Here is a 15,861-nt window from a genome sequence, read left to right as displayed (position 1 = left end):
GTAATTTGTAGGTAGCGGCTTCAATACAAAATAAAAAAGAATTTGTGTCAAAATGTGTACAAAAATAATATGTAAACATTTCAAGATAATGGCAAGATGTATGCATCTTAAATCAAAATTAATCTAATTAGAATTTCTTTTTGTATAAAACTTTCAACTAATTATAGCGAAAGCACATACTTTTTTTTTAATCTTGAAGTTCAAATTATTTTTATGTAAAATAATCTTGAACTTTAAATTGTTTTTAAATAAAATATTTTTAAAAATGTAATGAGTTAAGTATGCAAGCATTAGTTTCGATAGTTTATGAATTAAGTTTTTTAATAATAAAATCTGAAACACAAAATTTAGTACTTTCAAATATGTAATTTATTCTGATTTCTTTCTTTTTATTAATTATTCTTTCATTAATTTATTCTTCTTCTGGATATTCTGAAATATCGTGTAAAAATTTCTAAAAATAAGGAAAAATCAAGTTTTGCAAACAATTATATCATTCTTCAAATTATCTTAGATCACATTTTACAGTTCAATTTTGCACTTGTCCTCTGAAACTAATGCGTAATTTATCTTTAATAATAGTCTTGAAATTTCGTACTTGTTAGTTTTTCTGTGTAACAAACTAAAGTCCTAGATTACTTAGTACCCAAGGCGTTATAACAAACTACTTTCTCCAAACTAGAGGAAATGTATTGTGCGTAGGAAAAAATTTCGCACGAAATTGCCAAAACTTTTAAACGCTGTTAGAACTCTCTTCAATTTTGTAATATTGTATGCAATAAAAAACATTAGTTGCATGTATTAAAACAAATAGATTATACAGATATTTAAAGTACATGTTATTATGTACTAATTAATATAGATCTTAAAACAATTACAGTTTCTAGAACACACAGTCTGTTTATTTGCATCTATTTATCATTTTGTCAGTTTATTGCTCATAGTTTTCGCATTTATCATTGTTTAGTTTTAATTCCAAATATTATTTCTGATATTCCTTACCTGATTAAATTGTGTAACTTTTCATTGCCCAATAGAAAACATACACTTTTCTTTCAACAGATTTTTTAATATAAGATAATTGATTTTATTCTCTAATAACATTAAGAGGTAGTTAGTTATATTTGCATTTTATTAAAAAAATTTCCAAGGGATTCAAGTACTACTTTTTATTACATTACTTGATTACAAATGTATCGCAAATTGTGAAGATATATTATAAATAAAATTTGCAACAACATTGCTTTATTTCATTGACTATCTGCAGTCGCTTATTATATTTGAATTAAGAAGTAATACAGAATAATAATAAATATTAATTAATTAATATTAATTGGCGATTAATTGATATTAATTAATTAGCAATTAATAAATATTAAATAATTAGCAATTAATAATTAATAATAATTCTACTGCTATTAGTGCGTTTAAACAACATTAATATTTTTGCATGTCAGTTAAAAAAAAGGAACATTTTACACTCTTTTGGCGAGAAATCCATTTGCTGGGAAAAGAGATAGTAAAACATACGTTTTTCGTAAAATATTGAATAAAATTTCATAAATAATTTGTATAGTTGAAGAAAATTTTATCATTAATCAAGTTCATAATGAATAACTCCTTGAGTAACTTTTGATCTAATGAACGGATTTTCACGCATCAAGATGCACTTGGTTAGGAAATCAAGTAAGCAAACGTAATTTCTCTTACTCTCCGGTTTTGGATTATTGACACTCAATATGCAAGGGAAGCTGCATTCTAAAAAATATAGTTCCAATAGTTCAGTAGTAGTTCAGAAGAACAGTCATAACAACTCTTGACAATACGTTACTATTACTGGGTAGCTCAATATAGCTCTGAAATTTGAGTGAATCACTTTATTTATCCAAATATTGTTTGAAGAGAACCTATCAAGGCAAAGTTACCCTTACATGTGGGTCATTCGATGTTTTGATTAGAAAGAATCTCCAAAGTCAAATTCGGCGTAAGGCTTCCTTTGACTAACGTATTATATAGAATAAATACGACTTTGACTAACGTATTATATAAAATAAACTTGAGAGCAGTTGAATATTTTTTTAAAGCCATATTTATGCTAAGTATTTGTTAATATGTTGGATTCTCCCTGTAAAAGTTTGGTACATAATTTATAGAATTTGAAAAAAAAAAAAAAAAAAAAAAATACATACTTTTGAGTTNAAAAAAAAAAACAAATGTAGCACCTAAAAAAAATTCATTATTGATCGCAACGCTCGAATACGCCACCTGGAGAGAAGACCGGAACAATGGCTCAACAATCCCCCCTCCCTCTCCCCTTCTCAGTTATACAGGAATGTATTTCGACATTTTCTCTTTTCTTAATATTTTTTGTATTTGTCACAAATATCTTATACAATTTCCACGACGTATTCCTTTGAAATATGTTCCACGTAGTTTTCAGTTCCATATAGTTTCCTAACTTAAAAGTTTTTAAAATAAAGACAGAAACAAAAGTACTTCCTTCTCCTATGACTCTCCACACGTTATTAGGGAAAGTAGTGTTGTGCGAAAAACGAATGAATAGATATTTTAATCAACTCTTTTTTTGTAAATCGATTCATAAAGTTAGTTTGGAAAAATAATATATTTTTCTTTTTGCTCCTTAAAAAGTTTTTTTACTGTATAAGCTTATTCAGAGTTAATACTTAAACTTACTGCACAATAGCATGTGCGTATGAAAGTTGCCGAATATATTAAATGGAAATGTTTACGCACTCCAGAGGTGTGCGTATTTAAGTTCTGCATAGTAAAACAGAATGCGAAAAATGAAGAAAATGAAGAGAATTTAAAATGCAATACATATGGATTGAAAATGTCTGGAAATATGTGCATTTTTTTTAATGGAGAATTTAAATATTTTGGGGCGAGAGAAAGTTACCATTAGCCCTGCTGATATTGGATCGATTAAAATAACTTAGTTGGATAGTTGAATCAGTTTATTAGAATGGTTGAGTACCTTAACCATTGATTGTGCTGTGATGAACTGATCTTCAGTTTCCTATTTTTTACAGCTGAAATTGACTGACTTTTTCCATAGTTGTTTATTTCTGTTGAGGGTTTCATTTTGGTTTTGAGACGTATTTTAAAGCTATCCCTAAAATTAATTTCGCTTTATTTAAATTAAAATTTCATGTATTATAAAAGGTGATATTATTTCTTAAGAGCATTTTTTTACTATGAAAACAAATAAGAAAATTTTTAGAAAAGTTCGTTAAATAAAAAAAAAATTTAAAAAAAAAGCAGTTTTATTAAAAAAATCAGGGGTTTACTGCTACCCCGAGTATCCCATCCACTCACAAAGTATATGTAGTAAAAAATCAACTGCCATGGATCTTTCTTAAAAATTTTTTGGTAAAAAAAAAAGAATCGATGAATTGATTCATTAAACAGATCATTCGGATGAACTGATTGAAAGAATCGATTCAGTTAAATGAATTTATCAGCATGCGAAGTGTTGTCAAAGGTAAAGATCCTTTCTCTACGCCACATGTAGCCATTTTTTTCATCACCAATTACGAAGTTTGAAAAAATCTGAATTAATATTCTTTTAAGAAAAAGAAATTGCCGCGTCATTATCATGGAGATAGAGTTTTTGAATACAGCTTTGGTAAGAGACATGCTCAATTCATCCAAAGTTTCAGAAAGTTTGTACACTGTACAAAATCATTTTTTGTTTGACTCTTAGATAATGCTTCAAATTTTTTTCCCCCGATAAATTTCTCAAGCACAAAATTTTCAACATGTATATTCCCGAATATTTATAATTTTCAACATGTATATTCCCGAATAATAACCTGATATAATTAAATACATAAAAATAAATAGAATGAATTGGATCGCCCACGTGATTCGTATGAGTGAGGACAACGCAATAATAAAGATACTGCTTTTTAAACCCACTGGAAAAGGAAAGCGGAAAAGGCAGCGGTTGAGATGGGCTGACTCAGTGGAGTCTGATTTTCTCGCAATTAATGAAAAGAATTGGAGATCAAGGATAAATCGGAAGTCATCATGGAGAAATCTTCAGAGGAAAGCATTGGCTCACATTGGGCTGTCTGTCTAACTATGATGATGATATTCACGAATATTTTAATTTTAATCATTTGCTCCATATCCATTCTTATTTATTTTTATTTTTTGAATCTGAACTGGTTAACAAATGTAAACATCTTCCTCACTACTCGAGTTTGTATAGTATACTACTCATTTTGACACTCAATGCTACCTAAAAACTAAGCCATAAAATTTTATAATCATATTTTTTTAATGTGTGTTATGTGTGAAGCAAATGAAAATAATTACCAACTATTAAGGAATTTCACGAATCAAAATTTTAAACTTTTTAAATTGTTTGCGTAACAGTCACTTTACAAATAAATTTTTTTACATAGGTAAACAAAAAAAGTTAAATGGAAACACTTAATCTTGTCAACTAATCTTGAACTCACGAACTTAATCTTGTCAACTAATAACTCATAGCCCAGATTATTTACAAAACATTAAAAAACCAATGATTATCTGCTCTTTGCTGCCTAAAAAACATTTTTTAAAAAAATATTCACATACCTATATATTTTATTGGAATAAAATATAAATTTATTATAATAAGGCTGAAATTTAAAGTAATCATCCGATTTTCTATAGATTAACATATGATTTCCTATAGATTTTATCTATTTTCTACAGATGTGTAATGATAACATGATAAAAAATGTAATTGTTTTACATAATTTATGATCATTTTCAGCTATAGATGGCGGCACGGCAAAACAGAAATGTTTCTAGGAGAAAACAGGAAATACATTTTTGATATTTTTGAAAGTTTTTCAAGAAATGCTTAGAGGTTTGCTCTATAACTTTTGATGTGTTTAGTACAAGCGATTCTCATACCAGTCGAAAAAGTTTAAGGCTATCAGAGGTTCGAAGAACCGGTAATAAATCACGAACGAAACCAAATTTTTTTTGAATAACATGGTCAGAAAATACAGCAATACATGTCAGCACATGTCAGAAAATATAGCAATAGACTTTTAATTTATATATATTATCTTGGTCGTTATATATAATAATTGCATAAAATTTTATAAGCCTAACTTAAATATTTATGGGGGTTTACAGACGCTTTTATAAAAGTAATAAATAAACAAACAGGGATGCTCCCCCCCCCTTCTCGCTCCATTCACAAATCCCCATCATTGTTTTTCATTCATAACTGTTTTTTTCCCCTCTTACATTGATTTTTTTTCTCTAAAACATCAAAATTTTAAATTACAGTAGAAAAGAACGTTTCAATATGTTAATTGTAACGAAATAGACGATTACATATATTTGAAAAATAATCATCTGTACTTAAAAAATAAATTTACTTAAAGAAACGTAGATTGAAACAAATGAGAAATAATTTTTCTCATGAATGGGACTTATAAAAATTCTAGGGAAATGTTTTTATCACTGTTTATTATCACAAATTGCTAATCCAATACTAACAAAATTTAATTAATTTTCTCATGCTCGCTCATTATTAATTGCGTATAGTTCTACGAAAGGCAATTTAAGCTATTGTAAAAGTAGTTTGTTTACTCACAATATAGCACATATAACATATATATATGTATATATATATATATATATATATATACAGTCGAACCCCGCTATAGTGAACCTGGGATATAGTGAACACTCGGATGTNATATATAAATTGACAAATGAGTAACCTGGGATTGTAATAACGCGGTTATATATTTTTTGGATTTATTGTGGTTACTTGAATTATTAAGTTATTAAGTAATTTCTATTTTATTTTACAAATACTCCATTTGAATAGTTAACCTAAACTCAGATAGATTAGACTCACTGCTGTTACTATTCTTAAATGTATACTGCCTTTAAAAATTAAGATACAACATATTTTCTTCTTCTGATTTGGAAACGAATAAGCATAGAAAAAAGAAATGTAGAGAAATGTGCACAAAATGGTTTGATTATTTTCACACAGAAATTTAGATAAAATTAAATACAATAATGATTTTTAATTTGGAAAACGTAAATTTTAGGAAAAAAAACTCCTTTCTCATAGAAAACAATGCATTGCAGTTTTATGTGGCTATTTAATATTCTCATTATCATAAAAAAAGGCCACACACTAGCGAAAAACAAAATTCTTTCCTCTCATGAACGTAAAGTAATTGAAATAAAAACTTTCCATATTTATTTTGTTTTGAATGTTTAACTTTTTTTACATTATTTCTGAAAGACAAGCTATTTTAAATTCTATGCAAAACGCCCAAAACATAATATAAATTTTAGTGCTCTTGCATGTGACACAGTTGGTTTGGTAAGTGTTAAAAAGATGTTTTAATTTTTGTTTTTAAATTTTAAGAAAAATTATGAAATTTTTCAGTTGATCATTTTGAGCAGCGATGGCTCAGGGAATAGAGTGTTCGCCTTTCAATGAGGCTAACAGGGTTCAAATCCCAGTCGATACGAATTCCGCATCCGGTATGCACCGACCACAGTGCTGACGTGAAATGCCCTCAGCGGTAGACGGATCACGGGTTAGAGTACCTTTGCCGTAAGGCTAACCTTGGGAGGTTCTCGAGGTCTTCCTCTCCATGTAACGCAAATGCGAGTTAGTTTCATTAAAAAGTCCTTCACGAAGGCAAAATGACTCCCAATACTTGATCCAGGAGTTTCCTTGTCTTCTGGATTGGGTTCAATATTACAAGGTGTTACTGGTGGGGTTCAAAACTACCAAAAGTTGTGTCCGCTGTTCAACGACGGTTATAAAATAAAATAAACTTGATCAATTTATGTATTTGATAACTGAAATGCTTTTCCTGTTCTAAAGTAACAATAAATATATACATTAGTGGCAGACAATTAGTATTTGAGTAGAAAAAAGGAACAGTAATTTTATCAATATCTGACGATTTGTCTTCAAGGTCAATCACAGTCAGGAAAGATCTGAATCGTTCAAAGAAGTTCAATGAACGCATGAAACTAAAAGAAGCGAAGAGCTATTAGAAATTCCTATCACTTTCATCACAGTATCTCCTTTGGCGGGATTGACCTCGATAATGATTTATCTGATCTTGATAACGTTCATATTTTTCTCTCAAAAATGTTTGAAATCTATAATTCATTTGTCTTCATTTCTCAAAGTATGTATATTAAATACAGTGATTACGAATCACTGTATATACGGAAAGTTCATTGAAGACCGTTCTTAATATGCATTGTTTGAATACTGATCAGACATCTAGATATGCAAATCTTGAGTTCTGCAAATTAATATTTGAGCTGTGAGAAAAAGCGATATTGAAATCTGACAAATTACTGCATAAGAAGGCGAACATAATAAATAGTAAAACAGGTTTGATTGCGGGAAGAAACAGAGAAAGCTTTTAGCTTTTCCATGCAATTAAATCTGCTATGAAGTTTATTACATACGTCTCCCTGTACTATGATTTAACAGATTCAGATAGCGTTTTTTTCCTAATAAATATTTATTTGCGATTTTCAATATGCATACTTCTTTTGGTTTGATTTTTGATGAGGATTCTAAGAAAGCAAGCTAAGAGAGGTCTTTACAGAATACCTTCTATATTACAGCCTTAGTCAGAAAAGAGTATTTATAATGGTATCTTTCAGAATTGAAATACAAAAGCATAGAATTGCGGAAAAACAATAAATTGGAGAATGTGCGTTTGAAAATTCAGCAATAGGTTTATTATAAGTGTTGACATAATCCAAATGAAAGAAATGATCAAAGAATGATCCTAATGAAGCCTTATATTAGAAAAAAAAGATAAAAAAAAGGAAAAATATTAAATGAGAAAGGAACAGAAGCCATATAGGTAACATAAACGTTTTCTAATAAATGCTTCTCAGAATACTTATTTTTATCATATCTGAATCAAAATAAAATTAATAGAAAAGATTCCTACTTTAACAATTCAAACGTATGAGGTCTTACTTGCTCGCAGTTAATGTCAATTTAAAGGTTGAATTTTATTTATAGGTTGAATTTTTTTTATTGTGCCTGCACCAACCATTTTATTTCACGCTATTATTACTCTTAATATAATAAATAGAAGAAATATAAATATAATAATTATATTTTTTTCCCTTCAAAAAATGAGGTGGTAAAAAAATATTGGATAACTATTTTATTTTTATGCTAAATTTAAGCATTGGATATCTTAAAAAATATGATAATGACTTTCAAATTAAAAACTGCAGGGGAAAAAGGGGCACATTTAGCTTAAGAATATTTTTTATTTATTTTTTATTGTTTGCTTTATATTCTTTACTCAAAGGTATTTGCTGCTTTTTGTTGCCAAAAGCAAAATATTATCCCTAAAAATTATTGTTATTTTTGTAACTTTTGGCAAAATGAAGTGAAAAGATAACATACATAAAACAAATATACGAAAATGTAAAAATATGCGAAACTTATATATTAATAGTGTATACGAAGAACATTTCCTTCTTGAATAAAATACATGGGACATTGGGCGCAATTTATAAAACAGACACAGTGAACCAGTGTTAGTTAAGAAGAAAATAAAAAACAGTCGATCTTTTTTATGATTTTACACCAGGTAATTGATGACAGTCCGATAAAATTACGTACAATTATAAAAATAAGATAAAATTAAGTAAATAAAAAAATTATTTTTTTTTAAAGCAATAATATTTATAATAAAATTTTCTGGGTTATTTAAAACATCATAACAATAAAATAATTAAATTTTTTATAAGGGGTAATTTGCTTTCAACTAATTAATAAATCTGAAAATGGAATTACCAAGCTCGCTACAAATTAAAGATTTTACATCAAGTAGCCTCATAGGCCACATATCTTTAGGTCTGAAATAGAATATTTCCAATAAAAAATATTATGTTTAACCACTGAAAAGGTTTCCTAAGTGATTATGACGTACACTGTAAAAATTTTGTAAGTATATTAACACTAAAAATAAATGCAACTGTTTTACACCTAAGTGATGTAGTCGCCATACATCTTACATATCTGTGTTTCATTACACCAAGAATGTTCTTTTGCACTACTTGGTGTAAAGTAGCCGCCATAATTTTTCTTATTAAACAACACTAAAATTTATAATAACATTAAGATATGATACAAATGAGAATCAGTAAATTTTTTTACGATACAATATGAAGCAAGAATCATTAATTAAGGATGCATGTACATAATATTTTAAAAAATAAAATTAGTTTGTTTATCAAATAAACTTCCAACACAGAGAGAATATTAATATGAATTCAAACATAACTGAAGCGAATTACAATAAATTATTACGAAATGATTTAATGCAATTGACAGATTTATGAAGTAAAGTACTATAAAAAAGGTGTTTGTGTTTTTAGTTGTATAATAAAGAGACTTATGTTTTCATAAGAAGGTCTTTATGTGAATATTCAGTGTTGTCAAGGGGAAATTAAACTTCCATCTTATCATAAACAAAAAATATCGATTAGTTGATAATTGAAAAATTTATGCTAAATTTGGCAAAGATAATTCATGAATAGAGTTGAGCTTGGTGTCAGCTTTCTCAATTATAGGAGTTCAGATTTAACTATATCCTTTAAATTATGCATGAACGGTATTAACTTGAAATACCATGAAATTTTATAGTTTATCAACACCCAATTCTAACAGGAATTACACCTAAGTGCTTGTGTAGTGTAATAAAAATCAATTAGGTGGAAATATTTGGACATGGGAAGTGGGAGCACAAGTGTAAGCGAACAGAATTCTTTTTAGTACATATATTTAAAGAGAACAATTTCAAATTTCAGAGGAAAAACTGTTTATGCAAAGAAACAGCAATTATTGCGAAGAAATCCTCGGGATTGGTGATCGGTAGTGAAGAGGGGTTTTAGCCCCCTAGTAAATCATAATAGCCATGTCTAAAGACCTAATATTTTCTGAAATGTTTTAGAAATAAAATAAATTAGATGCATGATATTTCGACTGAACTATAGATATTTGTAAATATTAAAGTAACTTCAAATTAGATAGAGGATATCTAAGGATATATTCAAGTATCTCAGGACAGGTTTTCATGATTAAAAAACAGGTTATGGACTGGGTTATGATGATTAAAAATACAAAACAAAATATATCACAGTATATATTTTACATTCACGCGTATTTTGGAGGACTTAATATATTCAAACATTCATTCATTTCTTAAATTTAAATTTAACCAAAATATCTTAGAAAAACTGTAAATTGGCAATGTCTCGTTTGACGTATTTTATTTCAAGGAATAAATGCATACATAATTTAACTCATTTTGAATTTTTCATTTACAGACGCTGTTGTGTAACATTTTATGTATTATTGTTCTGAAAATCATAGGTTAAAAGGAAACAAAATTTAAGAAGATCATGTTCAAACAAAATATGAAAAATTATTTTATTTTTTCACATTTTTATAACCTTATATATCAATGCCTGTCGCTTGGAAGTTTACAGAAAAGTTTCAAGAAAATCTTAAAATTTGAAAGCTACAAAATTAAAAATTTGTCTTAATATTTATGAGACAATTACTTAACTTAGAAGTAGTTAATGATTATTGAAGAATAAGTTGTGCCAGGCATAAAAAATAATTATTCCGAATTTATAAAGTATTAGCTGTGGTTGAGACCTTAAAAATAAATGAAAATATGCTCGAGTGCGCTTAATTGCTGAAAATTAAGACGACAGTTACGTTACTAATGGCTTTTTTTTGGCAAAGAAAATGTAGGATTACATTTATAGTAATAAAAATGAGAACGTTTTCCTGATTTCAAATACATTTCCAGTCTCTCATTAAAGTGTTTAAATTGCTACAATTTCATTATTTTTATTGACCTAAAACTAAAAATAGCATCTTATTTGAATTCTTTCCATCAATTAAGTTTTTAAATATAATTTTGAAAATAGTGATCGTTTTTGCAAGAATAGAATTAATTTAAAAATTTATATTTAATATTTTATCCAAATCAGCATAAATTATATTACCCAATTAAAAAATAGTCATTTCAGTAATAGACTTATTGTGTAAATTGTATATGACTATGTTAGTTTAAAGTTTAAAAATTTTGAATTGTTGTATTTTGCATAGTTTTATTGACTTTTTATTGACTTTTATTGACTAGTTTTATTGACTTTTATTGATTGCATCTTTCATCAATTTGATACATAAAAATAATTTTTAAAATTATATATCCTATTTTGAAAGTTTGGAATTAATTTACCTTTAAATAATATTTAACCCTGTGCAAAATCAACTATCTTGTTAATCAACTAGAAAAACTTGTTAATTATGCCATTTTCTTACCAAGCGATTATTTTTTAGCTTTAATAATTTTGCATTCAAAATAAACTTCCTGCAAATTTTTTTATTCATTAAATTTTTTTCATAGATTACAATTAAGTAAATAAATTGTCCTATTCACAGAGAAAAAAAGGTATGGTCAAAACCAGAATATGGTAAAATTTAACGTGTTTCTAGATCAATGGGAACAGCGGAAAGCATGGCAGTTTCGAGCGCATTAGTAATGAGTTCAATAAGCCCATTAGTAATGAGTTTATGGCAAAATTAAAATTAAATTATAGTTTTATTACCATGCTATTTGGCAGTGAATGAGGTAATAATTGGTAATTTTATCAAATGAGCTTGTAATTTTAATAGTGCTAGCAAATTTTGAAATAACACAAAATTTTTAGTTTGATAATATCTATTTAATTTTGTAAACAGTTGTTAACTTTGCTTTTTGAACGGTTAGTTTTTTTTTATTTCGATGCAAACTATAAGTAAGCATTGACCATTTTTGACAACCTAAAAGAACACATATTGGTAAATATACAAATGTCTGTACAAGGCTGATTTAAATCAGGTACTTAAATATTACGCATCAATCTGTTCCAATATCATAAATGGATGTATGGAGGTAGCGGGTTCGAATCTTACTGCAATTTTGGACGCATCTACTTATTTATAATTTTTTATTTATAATAGCATATACACATGCGAGCTTGTAGGCTCTTTACAAAGTTAGGTTTTTAAGCCTTTGTCAAGTCGAAGGACAGATAGCACAAACGGGACTGGGAAACATCCCTGAGATGTTCCGAATATCACAATTTTGAGCGTAAGGGATGGTTGCCAAGCGACCTGTCAGCAAAGTTGAGTACTTAAAGGTAGAACAGTAACAGTTTAACGAAAACCGATACCACACAACCTCGGTCTCTTCATAGACATATCAAAGTGGTCACCCACCCGCACACTGACCACAGCCAGTGCCTGCTTGACCTCGGTGTTTTACTTGGAACCGTGTCTGATGATCAGTCCTTTGTGGAAAAAAAGATGAAAAACAAAACCAGAAAAATCAGAGTGGCCGAGGGGGGCAAATCAAGGTAAAATGCATTTCCAAGCGCTATGGAGAGGTGGTCAGGAACTAATGCAGTTAACAAGGGAATCAATTATATGAAGTGCTTGAAATATGTCGACTGTTATTCCTTTTCGTACATTTTTGAAACGATTGATGTTTTTAATCAGATTACGTCTTACCACTTCAGTTTCTAGGGATAATTTATTCAACTATCTTATCTTGTTGATCTTGTCTCATAAAAGCTCAGAATTGTCACTTTACTTCTTTTTATTGATTTTAACTAAAAAAGAGCCTCTTGTTTGAGTCTTTTCTATCAATGGATTATTCTAAATCATTCTAAAAACTTCATATATTTTTATGTAAACATAAATTAATTTAATCATTCAACATTGCATAATATTTTGCCCGGAGCAAATCAACTATGCTGTCCAGTCAAAAACTAGTTAATTTAATAATTCTCTTACTGCGAAAATATTATCTGAAATTTTCATTAACCTTTAATCATCTTGCTTAGAAATTATTAATACGGGTATGCTTAATTGAAAATCTCATTGAATCTTATTAATGAACTTTGACACTTTTCATCTTATTGATTAAGGTTTTGAATATTGCGCAAGACAAAACGTAATTTTGTATTTAGAAAGAAAGGATTCGGGTATAGTGGTTTAATGTTTTCTAGCACTATTTGTAAAATAAATTTTAGATAATTAAGATAAGAGTATAATTTGTTTATAATACTCGTTATAAAAATTAAATTCTGATTTTTTTAATCTTGGAAAAGTTGTATTAAAATTAGTTTTGCAAGAGGACAATTAACTGTGGTGTAAAGTTAATTAAACTTTTTATATATTTGCTGGCAATGTTAGTTTGAAATACAAGGGGCATAGATAATGCATGTTGTTATACTGTATTTTGTTTCGTCCGTTTAAAAGGAAAGTTTGCGGCTTTAACTAAAATTTAGACGCATGAGAAAACAAATAAAGGAGTGGTCGACATTATTGTTTCGACCTATATTTCAGACTTATAGACAGCACTGACAATACGTGTCGACTGTTTTAGTCAATTGTAGCACTATTACTGTACTGAGAAAATTATTTTATAATCGTCTCTGAACGTCTAATTCTGAGCTTACGACCATCAATGTTCAACTCCGTAGCCTCTTAATTTTGAACTCATTCAAAAGACAAGGGAAGTTCTGGATCAAACATTGGAATTTACGATCGTAGAGGATTTTTTAGTGGAACCTATCCTCTATTTGTGTTACATGGAGAACGTGAAAATCCGATCATTAGATCAAAAGTTATTCAGAGAGGTCTATTTTTTATTTTGCACACTGTATACTTTAAAACATATCATCTTATCATGCGTTAATAGCAGAGGAACAAGCATATAATACAAAAAATTAAAACCAGTAAATTAAGTGTTTAAATCTTAGAAACAGCAAGTTATTTTTGTGTTTATTTATAACTAAAAGAAATATATGCTTCGTTGTACGAGAAGTGTTTAAAAAGTCATTTATATGAAAATAAAGCAACAAATTATTAATTATAGCTAGAATAAATGAAGATATAAGAATAAAACTGGAAACTTGTGAAATCGAATGATATCTTAGGATTTAATCAAAAATGTTTCAGAAATTTTTTATTTTTAATGCCGACAAAAATGTTTTTACAGTAAACGCAGAGTTTACTGCGTTTTTGCGGTAAATAAACTTTTTTACAAAAACGTTTCATATTTGCAAGCTAAACGTTTTTAATTTATAAATAGAATTTCTGTTTATACTATGTGAAAAATATTTCATAAAGTACACATTGCTGGATAGGAAGAATAAAATGAGAGAAAAAACATTATTTTACTATATTATTTCTTATTTTTTATATTTCTTTAAAATGTAAAATAAAATTCTCCTTTTAGCTATCAGTTAGTGAGAAACCCTTGAGTATGCATTTCATTGAGTGAAGATTTCTACAAATGTGAATACACTAAAATATTGGAAAGATTAAAATGTATTTTTAGAAAAATTAAAATGAAAAAAATTGATCAAAACGCTATCTTTTAAAGCATGCATACATTTAAAGGGAGAACAATAATTTAAACCAGAATGATACAAATTTATTTTAAATTCACATATTATAAAATGCCCATTTGAAAACGAAAATATTTTCATTATAAACTTAATTGTTGTCTAAAGTTTTATCTTTTCTTATAAAACAACCTTATGCACCATTAAAAAATAATTACAAACCAATAGGGTGAAACGGTTTATGTTAATTTTTTTTCTACAAAAATTACACTGATTGCATCTGTTGGAATTTTAAATTAGTAAGTTTTGACAAATAAATAACATGGAAAATCGTATCTCCCCGACAGTTATTACACAATAAAGATGAGCCGTACTCTAGAATTTTTTTCTTCTTCACCGAATCAGCTTTTATGGGCATAAAAACTGATTCAGGTAATGGGCAATAGATTAGACGGGTCATAGATTTTTTCCCCGTAGTCTTCAATTGAAATTTCTGTTGAAAATTAACAACAGACTTTACACAACTAGGAAAATTACAAATATAAAATTAGAAATTATTAGGAAAATTACATGTATAAAATTAAGTTTACTAGAAGATAGTTTCGCTTAAAAAAATTATAAAATCTTCTTCAACTCTGAAAAGTTTAAGACAATAGTGAGCTAAGGATTATAAAGATCAAAATGATACAGGTAATAGACTGAGATTATGATAATATTTATTTCTTAACAGATAATTTGATATGGAAAAATAGACACATAAACAAAAAGAATTCAATAATAGTATTAAAATAATCTTTAATAGTTTGATGGAATTCATAAAGAGTACATTTTTTCCAGTATTAAATTTCATATATTTTTTTTAAAATTAATGAGAAAAGTGATAATTGTTTTTATTTGCAAAATAATGTTGAAAAGCTTCGGATTCAAAATTATTTTAAAATTAATAATTCAGTTATTGCTTGCTTTCATAAAACTCTGGGTATCATAATTATTGTAATTCTTCAATAAAACACTTCATAGATTAAAATTTATTATTTGTGAAGGAAATAGAGATGCTATTTGCAAAATTCTTATCTCCACTAACAGAAATTTTGAAAACCTTTTCTTACCTTAATTCAAAGCTGTATAATAACGCATCTGTTCACTATATCGAAACATGCCTTATTCTCAAACATGCATTATTATAAAATAAGGAATTGTTACCTTTGTATTATAATGAGCAATGCAGAAAACAACGAAATGAACGCAAATGAATATAAATTAAAATACACTCAGCTGTTTCGATGCTATAAGCCATTTTCATCATCAATAGCAAGGTCTTAGCATGAGTGTCTTGGAACTAATGACAATACTTGTTTTTAATATTGGAACAGTAGTGCATGTTATTAACTTTAA

General features: G+C 27.8%; 1 long non-coding RNA gene across 1 annotated transcript in view; it reads right to left on the bottom strand.

Annotated features, from left to right (window-relative positions):
* LOC122269450 (uncharacterized) overlaps positions 1 to 15,861 on the bottom strand; it is a 24,955-nt gene extending 9,094 nt beyond the window's left edge. The window contains exon 1 of the long non-coding RNA XR_006225193.2: positions 15,576 to 15,861. This is a non-coding gene — a long non-coding RNA (uncharacterized lncRNA). The remainder of the gene's footprint in view (positions 1 to 15,575) is intronic.

This window comes from Parasteatoda tepidariorum, chromosome 2 (assembly GCF_043381705.1).
Source record: "Parasteatoda tepidariorum isolate YZ-2023 chromosome 2, CAS_Ptep_4.0, whole genome shotgun sequence".
NCBI lineage: Eukaryota > Metazoa > Arthropoda > Arachnida > Araneae > Theridiidae > Parasteatoda > Parasteatoda tepidariorum.
The sequence above is the reverse complement of the archived record's forward strand: the minus strand, read 5'-3'. Positions and strand labels throughout refer to the sequence as shown.